Source organism: Amblyraja radiata, chromosome 22, assembly GCF_010909765.2.
Source record: "Amblyraja radiata isolate CabotCenter1 chromosome 22, sAmbRad1.1.pri, whole genome shotgun sequence".
In the NCBI taxonomy this organism is placed as follows: Eukaryota; Metazoa; Chordata; class Chondrichthyes; order Rajiformes; family Rajidae; genus Amblyraja; species Amblyraja radiata.
In genome coordinates, this window is record NC_045977.1 from 22,466,237 (window position 1) to 22,481,673 (window position 15,437).

Genomic DNA, 15,437 nt, shown 5'->3' on the forward strand with positions numbered 1-15,437 from the left:
GGAATTTGTGCGTTCTCCCCAAGACTTGCGTGGGTTTTCTCCGAGATCTTCAGTTTCCTACCACACTCCAAAGACGGACAGGTTTGTAGGCTAATTGGTTTGGTATAAATGTAAATTGTCCCTAGTGTGTGTAGGGTAGTGTTAATGTGCGGGGATCGCTGTTCCGTGCGGACTCGGTGGCCTGTTTTCGCACTGTATCACTAAACTAAAGTCTATGAGCACAAGATCTCTCTTCTCTGCCTTATAACCGTGGCTTTTTAAAGTGCTGTAGCAGACGACTCCATCCATAGTGCACAGCCTTGTGTGAAGACAGACAAAACAGTTAAACCAAGGTCCTGTCTTAGATACGTCATCATCTCACTTGCTATTTTGCGGACCTATTTTGAGTGTTTGAAAACAGTGTTTTAGATTAGTTTGAGATACAGCTTGGAAACAACCCCTTGGTCTATCATGTGTCTGCCGACCAACGATCACCCACACACACGTTCTACTCCGACACACTGGGGCCAATTTACAGAAGAGAATTAACCTACAAACTTGCACAGCTTCGGAATGTGGGAGGAAACCAGAGCACCCGGAGAAAACCCACGCAGAGAATGTGCAAACTTCATACAGACAGCACCCATAGTCAGGATCGAATCCAGGTCTCTGGTGTTGCCAGCAATGGCTGCCTCGCCAACAGTCTATCTGTCCCTTCCTTCGTTGTTGTTTTAATAGTATGTTAAATGTATGTTTTTAGTGTTCTTTAGCTCGTTTTATGTGGGGGGGAACCTTTTTTAATCTATTACCTCGATGGAGATGTAATTTTTTTTACCCGTATCGTATCTTCGTCCGCACTGCGGCCTAACATCGAGGAGTTGGTGGCCTCTTGCTGGAGACCGTCTTCGGGAGCTCCAACCGTGGGAGCCTGCGGACTTTGACATCGTGGGTCTGTTAGAGACCGTCTTCGGGAGCTCCAAGCCGCAGGAGCTTCTGTAGAGGTTCGAGAGAATTCTCATGGGCATACTGAATTTTCCCAGATGCCAAAGAAAGGAAAAACTCTGATGCGTTTTGTTGATCATCAAATCAGTGTGAAGGGACCAGGTTAGGTTGCTGGTGATATGGATGACTAAGTACATGAAGCTGTTGACCATCTCTACAGCAGCTCTGTTGATAAGGACAGGGTTTGTTCACCCTCCTTAGGTCAATAACCAACTCTTTAGTCTTGTTGATATTGGTGGCTAGCTGATATCCTGGCTCCATGACACGAGGTTCTCGATATTCTTTCCCTACCGTCTCATTGTTGTAGATCCGACCAACAGTGAACTTAAAGATAGAGTTGCGATGGTCAAACACTGCACCTTTTATCATACCACTGGCTGAACACATTCAAGAACCAACCAAGAATCCCATTATTGGCTCCCTTCGCAGTCACTTGCCCTGTGGCACGGTCAGGTGGAAGCCGAGGGAATGACTTTCGTTCACACAGCCTGTTGGACTCTTGCTGGGAGAACTGACCCCCCGCGCCAGGCTCAGCATGTCCCGAGATCCATCGCCCCTGGGTAGATTGCTGAGCAGATACGCCACAGAAAGTGTGAAGAAGGGTCCCGACCCAAAACGTTATCTCTCCATTCCCCCCACAGTTGCTGCCTGATCCGCTGATTTCCTTTAGCACTGCATGTTTTGCACCAGAGTACTAACAAGATTTTAAAAGGTCTAAATTATAAATATTGATTTGCATGATCTTGATTTATCATTGTCGTAGCATGGAAACAGGCCCTTCAATTCAACTAGCCCATGCTGACCAAGATCTAAACTAGTCTCACCTGCCAGCATTTGGCCCATCTCCCTCTAAACTTTCCTATTCATGTATCTATCTATTCAAACTTATACTGTTGTAGAGGCATCTCATTAAGTTAGAACCCAAAGTACATCACAGGGACAGACCCATCGGCCCACAATGTCCAGGCTGAACATGATGCCAAGTTAAACTAAACTCCAAGCCTGCAAGTGATCCATATCCATGTGCCTATCTAAAAGAATTTCATTGTTCCATTTGACAATTAAACACTCTCAACTCTCGTGACTCTTAGCCCACAATGTCTGTGTCGAACATGTTGCCAAGACCAACCCTTATCTGCCTGCACTTGATCCATATCCCTTCATTTGCTGCATATCCATGTGCCTATCCACAAGTCTCTGAAACACCACTATGAATGATATCAACTCCGCCACCACCCATGGTAGCACATACCAGGCACTCCAGCTTGAACAAGTTAGATGGTTCAATCTGCCGATGCAGCTTCATTTCCTCAGGTTCTTGTTTTATTTCTAAGAGGGAGTATAATGTAATCCGAGCTCCGCCAGGCAGCCCCACCGCCCCCCCCCCCCCCCACACAGCCAACCGGGATGTGCTCTTGATCATACTGTTTTTTTTACATGTTCTTAAATATTAGAGAAATAGTAATCAGTCTCCGCTCTTCCTGGCTGCTGCAGCTCACGCCAGACTTACACAGACTGAGAGGCAGCGTTTCACCATGGGACCAGTTCTTTACGTTTGTGTCCAGACAGTTTAGGCAGCTGTCTAGCCGGCTGACTAAGGGGGGGAACAGGGTAATCACAGATCCTGTACTCTCCAAATTCCACACACATCTGCATTCCAATACCAGCCAACTGGAAGGAGGTGAAGAGTTCTCCTTTTCCAGGTCTCGCAGCAAGGTTTTTGCTCCAAACTGTGCTTCAAGAAGTTCATCATGCCTTTGACTCCTGTGCAGAGACAGCCTGCTGGCTCCCAGCCAGGAGCTCCCCAGACTGTAGGTGCCGGGGAAGAATGGGTTTACATTTGCCACTGCTCCTCATTATCTAACTCTGTACTGGGCAACGTTGGCGAGGTACTGGTGAGGCATCTGTTGTACAGCTGGAAGCACTGCTGCCTCACAGCATGAGAGACTCGGGTTCAATCCTGACCTCGGATACTGTCATGCGGAGTTTGCACCTTTTCCCTGTGACCATGTGGGTTTCTCCCGGGTGCTCCAGTTTCCTCTCACTTCCCAAAGACATGCGGTTTGTAGGTTAATTGGCCTCTGTAAATTGCCCCTGGTGTATAGGATTAGAAAGTAGGATAACATAGAACTAGTGTGAACGGGTGATCGATGGCATTCTCTCAGCATCCTGGGCAACATTTACACTTGCAAATACCATCTCTAAAAATGGACTACTTCTTATCATACAGTTGAATGTGATGTGTAGATTGCATACTACCTGCTGTGCTTCTTTTAATAGCCAAGTCAAGACTGTTTCATTGTAGACACAAAATGCTGGAGTAACTCAGCGGTTGAGGCAGCATTTCTAGAGAGAAGGAATAGGCGACGCTTCGGGTCGAGACCCTTCTTCAGACTCAAGTCTGAAGACCCAAAACGTCACCTATTCCTTCTCTCCAGACATGGTGCCTCACCCGCTGAGTTACTCCAGCATTTTGTGTCAATCTTCGATTTAAACCAGCATCTGCAGTTCTTTGTTACACTATTTCATTGTCTTAAGTACCGACATCAGAACAATGAAATATTTACTTGCAGTAGCTTCACAGGCCCATTAAGGCAATATCACAGATAATACATAATATATTTATTTTTGTAATCAATAAATTATTAACCATAATACTAGTACAAAACCCAAAGACAGTAGTGCAACGACAGTCCATAAACCAAAGCTTTTTACTGTACCTCAGTACATGGTACACTAAAAGTGCATTGATGCTGGGATTAGTGTTGTGTGATGTTCGAGCAGCCTGATGGTTGAAAGGAAAAAACTGTTCTTGAACCTGGAGGTCACAGTTTTCAGGCTCCTGTAACTTCTTCACAAGGTAGGAGTGAAATGAGAGCATGGACAATGTGCTGTGGGTCTTTGATGATATTTGCTACTTTTTTGCTCCTCTTATAGATTCCCTTTACTATAGCAGCCAGTGTTTTTTTGTGACGGCATGGTGTACCGGCACCTCTAAAATGTTATAAACTAAACTGTTGTAGCCGTAAGCTCTATGTGAACTGTTAAATGTGTACCGGTCCACAGAAAGAGCACTTATAACAACAAATATATATCAAGCAGATTTGGAAATAGGAAGAATAAACTATACGGCATTTTCTAAAACTATCTCCAACTCAGGAACAGCTTCTTCCTCTCTTATCAGAGTACTGAATGGTTCTCCTATATGCCAGGGTCCCGAACTTTCAATCTACCTGTGGACATTGGACTACATAATGCTACAATGATGAAAATTATACTCTGTATTTTTCTCTTTGCTCTACATTTTTACATTTGGTCTGATTGTATTGATGTATTGTATTATTTGATTCAATGGGATTGCACTCAGACAAGGGCTTTTCACTATTTCTCGTGTGGCAATACTAAACCAACACCAAAATGTTCTGTCGTCACTGTTCGATAATCACCATTGCATTGTAAGGAAGCACGCAACTGATCTGTACACCAAAAACTCACCAAACGAATAAAATGACCAGATTGTTTGCTGCAGTCATACTGCTGGAGGGATAAGTGTTTGTTCAGGACACATGACAGATGTAGCAAATAATAATTGAGACTTCTCACATATACACCAGACGGCAGTTAGAGCCTTCATTTAAATGCTCTGGGATTGTGAAAGATGCGATGTGAATGCAAGTTGTACCTTTCATTGTCCCACTGCAACATAGAAGTTGGTATAGTGCAAGATAGAAGTGGACTACAGTATAGCATTGATGACGTCACAGTGTAACACCTATAGACTACAGTACAGCACCAACAGCCAACTACAGTCTATCTGTGAGGTAAATGATGAAGTAACACTGGAAGTTCACTTCAGTGCAACACTAGGAAATCACTACAGAACAACATTGGCATAATATATCAGAATGCTAGGTGTGGGCTGCAGTATTATAGTTAACATAGAACAGTGCAGCACAGGAAAAGGCCCTTCGGCTCACAATATCTGGCAGAACATGATGCTAAATTAAACCAATTATTTCTGCCTGCACATGATCCATGTCCCATCATTCATGCATATGCATGTGTCTATCTATAAGCTGTTCTCTCGTGCACCACCGTCACTGGCAACCCTCACCATACTGGTGAGTTGTGTTCCTAGTAAAATAAGCCACATCGCGATTTTGGGTAATGCAAAGTTGTGTCATCTGTACATATGTCAATAACTAAAGTTAGAAAATAAAATGCCTCTAAACCCCACTATCTTATCTGCCTCCCCCACCACCCCTGGCAGCACGTTCCAGGCACCCACCACCCTCTGTAAACAAAACTTGTCCCACATATTTTCTTTAAACTTTCCCCCTCTCCTCTTTAAGTTACTGTATGTTCTCTAGTTTTTGATATTTCCATCCTAGCGAAAGGGTTCTGACTATCTACCCTATCTATGCCTCTCATCATTTTATAAAGTTCTATCAGGTCTCCCCTCAAACTCTGAAGCTCCACATTTGCCCAAACTCCTCTAATGCTAAAGCAGGAATGGGAATGGACTGGTTGGAAGGAACTGCAGATGCTGGTTTAAACTAGATAGACACAAAATGCTGGAGTAACTCAGACCAGAGATCTCCAGGAACATCTCCAGAGATGCTGCCTGTCCCGCTGAGTTACTCCCACATTTTGTGTCTATCTTCTGAAAATGGACTAGTTGGTTACATGGTAACTGAAAATGGGTCATCAGACAGAACAGTGGGCGGTGACAACATATAGTGGCCATCAGTATGACAGCGAGAGTGGTATGACTGGGAGGGTGCAGAGAAGATTTTTGTGGATTTTGCCAGGACTTGGGAGTCTGAGTTACAGGGAGAGGTTGGGCAGGCTAGGACTTTATTACAGTGAGTACAGGAGGATGAGGGATGATCTTAAAGAGGTGTACACAATCATAAGAGGAATAGATCAGAGGTATAAACACAGTCTTTTGTCCAGTGTAGGGGACTTGAGAATCAGAGGACATAGGTTTAAGGCGAGAGAGGAAAGATTTAATAGGAAACTGAGGGGTAGCAAAAGGTGATGGTGTATTGAACAAGCTGCTGTAAGAGGTAGTTGAGACAGGTACTATCACAATGTTTAAGCCTTTAGACAGGTACATGGGTAGGTTTAGAGGGATATGGGCCAAACACAGGCAGGTGGGACTAGTGTAGATGGGGCAGGTTGTGCCAAAGGGCCTGTTTCCACGCTATATTACTCTATGGTCTTCAGTATAACACTGAAAGTAAACTACTGTACAACTAGATCATCGCTACAAGGCAACAGTTTGGGCCACAGTGACTATCAATACATCACCGGGAGAGAACTAGTGTCTTTAGGGAACGGGCCACATTATAACACCTGCAATGGATGATAATTAAACACAAGAGCCGGCTATAACACAGTCTTTGGCACAGGTTACATCACAACACTGGGAATGGAATGTAACAATAAGCACAAGGTACAGTATTAAAGGTGGGGAGGGGGGGTTGACAGTCGAGCACCCAGACATTGTAACAGTGGGAGGTGGCGACAGTATAGTATGGGGCGGGATGAGGGGCCACAGTGTGACACTGGTGGGGTGCAGGGGTTATGGACCATCCCAGGGAGGGGGGAAGACACAGAATTATAGGGCGGGAGACTGCAGAATGCAGTGTCATAGATGGTGGGGAGGGGGAAGAGGGAGAGAAAGTGTCCCGGGAGGGAGGGAGGAAGGGAGGGAGGGGGAGACAGTGTCCCATGAAGGGGTGAAACCGGTGTCTCGGGGAGGGATGGAGGGTTGGGGAAGACACCGTGTACCGGTGAGGAAGAAACTCAGGGTCCCGGGAAGAGACACCCGGTGTCCCGGGTCTGACCCTCCCTCCCCCGGGGTGCGCTAGTCCTACCTGCTCCGGCCGGGGGTCCGATGTCCCGAGTGCTGGAGCCGTGGCCCGGGGGGAAGCGAGCAGCAACTCCCGCCGCTGTCACTCTCGCTCTCCGCTGCTGCTGCCGCCGCCGCACCGACCCGCCGTCCCTCTGTCCCGGAGCTCCATGGCCGGCGCGGGGCGCATGCCCGGCCGCCCCCTCCACGCCCCACACTCCCGGCCCCCGCCGTTGAAGCGGCTCCGCCCTTTGTCCCCGTCTCTCCCCCGGGGGCAGCGAACCCTGCAATGTCCATCAGTCGATGCGTCCTCCTTATTGCACGGTTGCAATTCACAGTAAGAAGCAGCAGACCGCCCTCGTTTAATTTGTATTTTAACAAAGCGCTCGGATCACACAGCAAACCCGCCCTGGAGTCGGGTTTATTCCTTCAGGTGTGGTCTGTGTCTGGTCAATGTCTCGCCTTGGAGCGAGGCTAGGCATGGGTATTCTGTTCTTTGTGGCTATTTTTTCCCCTTTTGGTAAGATTAATACTTATTGCCAGCATCTGCAGTTCCTTTTGTGTCAATACTTACTGCCATCTCTAATAGTAATTGAGAAAGTCCGGCTGTGCCTCGTTGACCTCGGTGAAGGTGCCCCATGGTGCTGTTAGGAAGGAAGTTCCAGGACTAACACTTGGAAGGATGCTATGGTTCCAAATGAGGTTTGTGCATAACCTGGTGATGGTGCTTCCATGCATCTGAAGCCCTCGTTCTTCTTGGCGAGAGAGGTCATGGGTTAATTAAAGATAGACACAGCAAGTCAGGCAGCATCTCTGGAGAAAAGGAATAGGTAGCCTTTCGGATCAATCCTTCTTGTTGGAGTAATGGTGGATGGGATGAGAATCAGGTGAAAAGCTTTGTACTGGAGTTGTGCTCATCTCTCGATACCTCAAGTGTTCCATCATTTGTGCCTTGAAGGATCAGGAGATGAGTTTCTTGTTGTGTGCTGCCCGGCTAACCTGCTCCTGCTTGCTGGTCCAGTTGAGTTTCTGGTTAATGGAGGCCGGCACCATGTTGAAAGTGTGGCAGGGATAGACACAATGTGCTGGAGTAACCCAGCAGGTCAGGAAAGATATCTGGAGAAAAAGGATGGGTTACGTTTCAGCCCAACTTACCCACACCGACCAACATGTCCCATCTACACTAGTTCCACCTGCCTGAATTTGGCCCATATCCATCCAAACCTGTCTATCCATGTACCTGTCTAATTGTTTCTTAAACATTACAATTGTCCCTGCCTCAACTACCTTATCTGGCAGCTCGTTCCACACACCCACCACCCTTTGTGTGAAAAAGTGACCCCTCAAATTCCTATTAACTCTTCCCCCCTTCACCTTAAACCTATGTCCTCTGGTTCTCGATTCCTCTACTCTGGGCAAGAGACTCTCTGAGTCTACCCGATCTTTTCCTCTCATGATTTTGTACACCTCTATAAGATCACCCCTCATCCTCCTGAGCTCCAAGGAATACAGACCCAGCCTGTTCAACCTCTCCCTATGGTTCAGACCCTCAAGTCCTAGCAACCTCATAAATCCTCTCTGTACCCATTCCAATGACAACATCTTTCCTATAACATGATGCCCAGAATTGAACACAATACTCTAAATGCAGCCTCACCAATGTCTTACATAACTGCAACATAACCTCCCAACTTCTTTACTCAATACTCTGACTGATGAAGGCCAATGTGCCAAAAGTTTTTTTGGCCACCCTATCTACCTGTGACACCACCTTCAAGGAACCATGCACCCACACTCCTAGATCCCTCTGTTCTAAACACTCCCCAGAACCGTACCATCAACTGTGTAGGTCCTGCGCATGTTAAATTGCAACACCTCACATTTCTCTGTATTAAATGCCATCTACCATTCCTCAGCCCACCTGGCCAACCAATCAAGTTGCTGCTGCAATTTTTGATATCCATCTTCACTTGCAATACCACCCACTTTGTATCATCTGCAAACTTACTAATCTTTCTCCAAAGATGCTGCCTGACCTGCTGAGTTACTCCAGCACTTTGTGCCTGTCTTTGGTATAAACCAGCATCTGCAGTTCTTTGTTTCTACTTGATAGTGTGGTTAGTTGACAACGATACTGTCACTGAATGTCAAGGGTATGTGGTTAGAAATTCTCTTCATGCAGTTGGGTATTTTTGTGGTAACATCAGCCATGCCTGAACATGGTCCAGTTTACTGCTTCTGGCATGGGCTGCTTCATGTGAATGGAACTGAATACAGTGGTGTCAACAAAGCACATCTCCTCCGCACCCAACTGTGATGGGGGAAGTTGTTGATGGAGATGGTTGGTCATGCCACACAGTTCCTGATGCTCCAGTGTGTCTGTGTTTGTGTGTTGTCAGAGTCCATGTGCTTGCAATGCTGCAGCCAGGACCCTAGTCAGATAGTGTAGATACACTTAGTTTCTCTTCCGCAGATGCTGCCTGACTTGCTGAATGTTTCTGGCTTCCAGTCACCATAGTATTTTTAAATTTTAGCTACAAAAAAAGTATGTTTGTTTGGCGTTTGCAATGCAGTGTATTATGCAGTGGTCCTGACCCAACACATCACCTGTTCATTTCCCTCCACAGATGCCACATGACCCACTGAGTTCCTCCAGTACTCTGTGTTTTGCTCCAGCATCTGCAGTTCCTTGTGTCTCCTGGGTATTATTGAATTTAGGCTGCTTTGGGACAGATGTCTCCTCAGAGAACAAGCTTGTTTTACTGAGAATTACTAGGTCATCTGCCATCCTAGTGGTCAACAGAATTGACTTTACTTACCTGGGTGCTTGGCAGGAACTGCTCAACACAAATAATAGGTACCCAAATTTCCAAGAATGTTTCAGTTGTTCATTCCAGTCAAGAGCGTAAAGAGTAGATAGACACAAAAAGTTGGAGTAACTCAGCGAGTTTATTTCTATCTTCGGGTTAAACCAGCATCTGCAGTTCCTTCCTACACAAGAGAGTAAAGATGTTTAATTGTCAAATGTACTGACAATGGAACAATCAAATTCTTACTTGCAGCAGCTTAACAGGCCCATAAACACAAAGCATGCATATAAATATATAAATCCACTAAATAAATAACCTAGGACAGTCCATAGAAGTTGATAGTTACTCAGGACAGTGTTGTGCAGTGTTGAAGAGGCTGATGGTTGTTGGGAAGAAGCTGTTCTTGAATCTGGTGGTCACAGTTTTCAGGCTCTTGTACCTTCTTCCCAATGGTAGGAGTGAAATGAGAGCGTGGCCAGGGTGGTGTGGCTCTTGATGATTCTGGCGTGCTCTTTAGGATGTAGATTGTGCTGGCAAGGCTAGTGTTTAGTGCGCATTGACAATATGCCCCCTGAACTGAAGCTTGCTGGCCATCTCAGTTCACCACGTTAGTGGATCTGACATCACGTAGAACTTTGACAGGAAAAGACAGCCAACGACATTCCTGGAAGGACATTAGTTAGGCTGAAGAATTATTTTACAAGGAGAGAGAGACTGGCTTTTGCAAAAAATAGGAGGCTGATGTAATGTTTAACTGAGGTTAAACTTAAGAGATGCTTATGCAGTGTGAATGGGAAGAAACTTGGTAGAGGGGTCAATAACAACATAGGTCTAGGTTAACTGGTGGAAGGAATGGAAAGCAGTGAAGGTAAATACTTTTCACTCAAAGAGTACTGGCACAACATAAGGGCGGTGAAGGGAGGAAAGTGGATGAGCCCTTGAGAAGTTGTTACCTACAGGGGAGGAAGTGGCGGCGCTGCCCTGGCAGCAGCGGCTCACCTGCAGCCCGTTTGTTTTTGCTTTTTTTGTGTTGTTTATTTCGTTTTGGCTAGTCCAGTTTTTGGTTGTTTAGTTTGTGTTTTGGGGGGGGGGGTTGAAACGGGGCTTGCTGTCTCTCCCTGCGGGGGAATGCGACTTTTTTGTCGTATTCCCCTTCTCTGCCTCCGTCTGCGCTGAGGCCTAATGGCGGAGCTGGCGACCTCGAGGCTCAGGAGGCAGAGCCAGTCAGGACTCACCCTGGGCTCGCTCTCGTGAGGACGGCCCGGCTCGGGGCTGGAACAGGGCTTCCGTGAGGGGCTGTGACGCTCCCGGGGGGCGGCCTGGTCCGAGGAAGGAACGGTGCTCCCGTCGGAGTGGCCGAGCTCGGGGAGGTGCGGCGCTCCCAGCCCGAGGGAGGAGCGGCGCCCATGTTTGTACGGCCCAGCCCAAGGGAGGAGCGGCGCCCATGTCGGGGCTGCCCGGCCCGAGGGAGGAGCGGCGCCCATGTCGGGGCTGCCCGGCCCAGCCCGAGGGAGGAGCGGCGCCCATGTCGGGTCGGCCTGGCGCGAGGCTGAGACAGTAATGGCACTCACGTGAGGGCGATCCGGCTCGGGGCTGGAACGGTGCTCCGGTGGCTGGGATGGCGTTCTGGCGGCGGTGACCTGAGTCCGGGGTTCGGCCGCGGGCCAGCGGCTGTGTCAGCAGGACTGGTGGACGGCAGCTTCGACCACCCCGGGGCCGCGGTGTTTGAGCCGCGGGACTGTTTGCTACATCGCCCGGTGGGGTATCGCCTCAGCGCAGAGAGAGAAGAGGAGGGAAGAGACTGCAGCCCTAAGACTTTTGCCTCCATCACAGTGAGAAGGTGCTATGTGGACTCACTGTGGTGGATGTTAATATGTGTTTATTGTTGTTTTTTTATTGTATTGTATGTATGTATGACTGCAGGCACGAAATTTCGTTCAGACTTCGGTCTGAATGACAATAAAGGAAACCCTGTACATGATGATCAAAGTATATCAAATTATGAGAGGCATTGATAAGGTAGACAGTCAGAAGCTATTTCCCAGGGTGGAAATGTCAGACTAGAAGGTATAGGTTTAAGGTGAGAGGGGCAAAGTTTAAAGGACATGCGCGGGGCAACAGAGAGTGGTGGGGGCCTGGAATGCACTGCTGGGGATGGTGGTGGAAGCAGATTTTAAAGTGATGTTTAAGGGTCTTTTAGATAGGAACATGAATTGGAGATTAGTATAACTTGGCATCATGTTCGGCGCTGACAGTGTGCACCGAAGGGAATGTTTCTGTGCTATTCTATGTTTTAAGGCTAGGTCTGAGAGCGGGAGTGGCTTAAATAGACCTGTTTGTGGCCGTAATGTTTCCTCTGTCCCACATATTTTGATGATTCTGTGATAATTTTTTATATCACCTACTTCAAATAGCTCTGATCAGAATGTGACACGGGCAGGATTGACATGAGGTTAAATCAGAATTATTTAGTACCTTATCTATTAGAATGTAAACATGACGTTGCCAGAGTCTCTTCGTGTTACATTAACTGTTTATATTTTAAGCAACAATTTGCAACTTTAACAGATGCAGAGAAATAAATTGCTTGGGTCACTACATAACCCTCCCCCTCTCCCTTCTTCTCCCATTTAACACCCACCATCCTCCCACACCCCCATCCCCTCCTCTGTGCCCCATCTGGACTTGTACCTCCACTTCTACGTAAATTCCTTCCTCTATCTTCACAATTCACACATCTATCACTTTGTCTCACACCTTCTGCTTCTGTTTTTTCATCTTGTCCAACCATCTGCCTATCAAACAACTCCTTGTCTGTCCTGGCCCTCCTCTCCCCAACCCCACGCAACAATTGGCCTGTGGAAGGGTCCCGACAAAAAAATGTCACCTATCCACATTCTCCAGAAATGCTGCCTGACCCGCTGAGTTACCCCAGCACTTTGTGTCTTCCGGAGATTCAGATTAATTGACTACCATTGGTGACACCTGTTCATACCTTTTTTCTCTCTGTACAGGTGCTGCTTGACCGGCTGAGTATTTTCAACATTTTTTCTTCTTATTTCATATTTCTGCCTCATCAGTAATTTGCCCACGTAGCTGTAGTAGCATTAGCTGAGACTCAGCTGCAAAAAACTCCTGGTCAAAAGCTTATGGATTTTTTCAACTTAAGAGAGATGAACATATTTAAAGTCTGATTCAATGACACTGTGAATGCAAAAATAAAGAAATGTACCAAGTGTATTATATTTCCTCCATATATTGAATGAATAAAGTTTATTTTTTGAATAAATTAAAAAAACATTCCTGTGCATTTCTTGGAGATTTTAGATGAGATATTAAATTGAGACTTTACTGCTCTCTTAGATGGATAATGGGGACTAGAGACCCAAGGAACTGCAGATGCTGGAACCATATTCTGGAACAAAACACAAAGTGCTGGAAGATCTCAGCTGGTCAGGCAGCATGCGGGGGGTGGAAGGGGATTGATGGGAACGGGGACACACATGACCTATCAGGTTGGGACCTTTCTTCAGACTATCGGGAAGAGGGAAGTTATTGAAGGAACAGGAATTCCTACGGCAGTTTGTTTTTTGTGCTCAAGACTACATCATATGCTGTCTCTGGTGTCTTTAGGGAAGTTCTTATGGTGCACATCAACTCCTACCTCGACAAGAACCTCGACCCATTACAGTTCGCATACCGCCACAACAGGTCAACGGAGGATGCAATTTCACTGGCTCTCCACTCCGCATTGGACCACTTGGACAATAAAAACACCTACGTCAGGCTGTTGTTTATAGACTACAGCTCGGCGTTTAATACCATCATCCCTTCCAAGCTGGTTACGAAACTCACAGAACTGGGTCTCTGCGCACCCCTCTGCTATTGGATCCTCGACTTCCTCACCCACAGACCACAGTCTGTTCGAATTGGCAGAAACTTTTCATTCTCAGTGATAATCAGTACGGGAGCCCCTCAAGGCTGTGTGCTCAGCCCCCTGCTCTACTCACTCTATACTCATGCCCGTGTAGCCAGACATAGTGCGAACACCAACATCAAGTTCGCTGACGACACCACTCTTGTCAGACGAATCACAGATGGGGATGAGTCAGAGTATAGAAGTGAGATCGACCGACTGACCAAATGGTGCCAGCACAACAACCAGGCTCTCAAGGAACTGATTGTGGACTTTGGTAGGGGAAGGATGAGGACCCACAATCCTGTTCACATCAATGGGACAATGGTGGAAAGGGTCAATAACTTCTAATTCCTGGGCGTGCATAGCTCCAAAGATCTTTCCTGGACCCAGCACACCGAAGCAATTATAAAGAAGGCACATCAGCGACTCTACTTCCTGAGAAGATTACGGAGATTCGGCATGTCGAAGAGGATTCTCCTAAATGTCTACAGGTGCACGGTAGAGAGCATTCTGACTGGTTGCATCGTGGCCTGGTTCGGCAACTTGAACGTCCAGGAGGGAAAAAGACTACAAAAAGTTGCGACCACTGCCCAGTCCATCACCGGCTTTGACCTTCCCACCGTCGAAGGGATCTATCGTAGTCGCTGCATCAAAAAGGCAGCCAAAATCATCAAGGACCCACACCATCCTGGCCACACACTCATCTCACCATTACCATCAAGAAGAAGGTACAGGAGCTTGAAAACTGTAATGTCCAGGTTCAGGAACAGTTTCTTCCTGAACTTCTTCCTGAAGAGAAGAGGCTGTTCCTGAACGTTGCAGTTTGCAGGCTTCTGTACCTTCTTCTTGATGGTAATGGTGAGATGAGTGTGTGGCCAGGATGGTGTGGGTCCTTGATGATTTTGGCTGCCTTTTTGATGCAGCGACTACGATAGATCCCTTCGACGGTGGGGAGGTCAAAGCCGGTGATGGACTGGGCAGTGGTCGCAACTTTTTGTAGTCTTTTTCGCTCCTGGACCTTCAAGTTGCCGAACCAGGCCATGATGCAACCAGTCAGAATGCTCTCTCCCGTGCACCTCTAGAAGTTTAGGAGAATCCTATTCGCTCCTGTGCTGCAGCAAGTAAGAATAAACAATAAAACACTCTTGACTCTTGCTTAACTAGAGGCCAAGATTTATCCCATATCCAACATAATCAACTCTGGTCATTATAACTGCTGATTGTGGGAGCAGGTTTTGTGCAAATGTACTGCTGAATTCCTAACATACAAATAGTGACTACACGTTAATAACATTTTTAGTTGACTGTTAAGAACAACGTAATCGATTGTGAAATGTTCTGCATAAATTTTCCTGCAAAAATTTAGTACATGGTTTAAAAATAATCAGTTTGATCGAGTCAGGAATCATCCAATTGGATAACAAATCCTCAGATTGTTGCATTTGGTGCAGGACGGTGGAATGCTGCTGCACGGCTGGGATCAGCAACTAATTGCAGCTGATGAGGGGGGGGGGGGTCACGTGACAAGGCATCCTGGGATATATCCAATCACAGCTGGGACCAAAATCCGGGAGCAACCTCCTCCAACCCTCCACAGCATTGCCACCGTGTGGCTCCGGAGAGCAACATTCATGCTGCTGACACACACAGATCAGATCAGAGGCATCTCCAATCCCATGCTGTCAATAGCATGAATATTCCTTGCCTCTCTCAACTCTGTGATGAAGTAGGGGTAGAGGGTCCCAACCCGAAACATCGCCTATGCATTCTCTCCACAGATGTTGTCTGACCTGCTGAGTTCCTCCAGAACTTCCTGTATTGCTCAAGGTTCCAGTAGCTGCAGCTTAATGGTGGCACAATGGCGCAGCGG

At 46.9% G+C, this 15,437-nt stretch overlaps 1 protein-coding gene across 1 annotated transcript in view; it reads right to left on the reverse strand.

Annotated features, from left to right (window-relative positions):
- glis2 (GLIS family zinc finger 2) overlaps positions 1-7,090 on the reverse strand; it is a 43,864-nt gene extending 36,774 nt beyond the window's left edge. The window contains exon 1 of the mRNA XM_033040638.1: positions 6,864-7,090. The gene's annotated coding sequence lies outside the window, so the exon portion shown is untranslated. The remainder of the gene's footprint in view (positions 1-6,863) is intronic.
- Between the last annotated feature and the right edge of the window lie 8,347 nt (positions 7,091-15,437).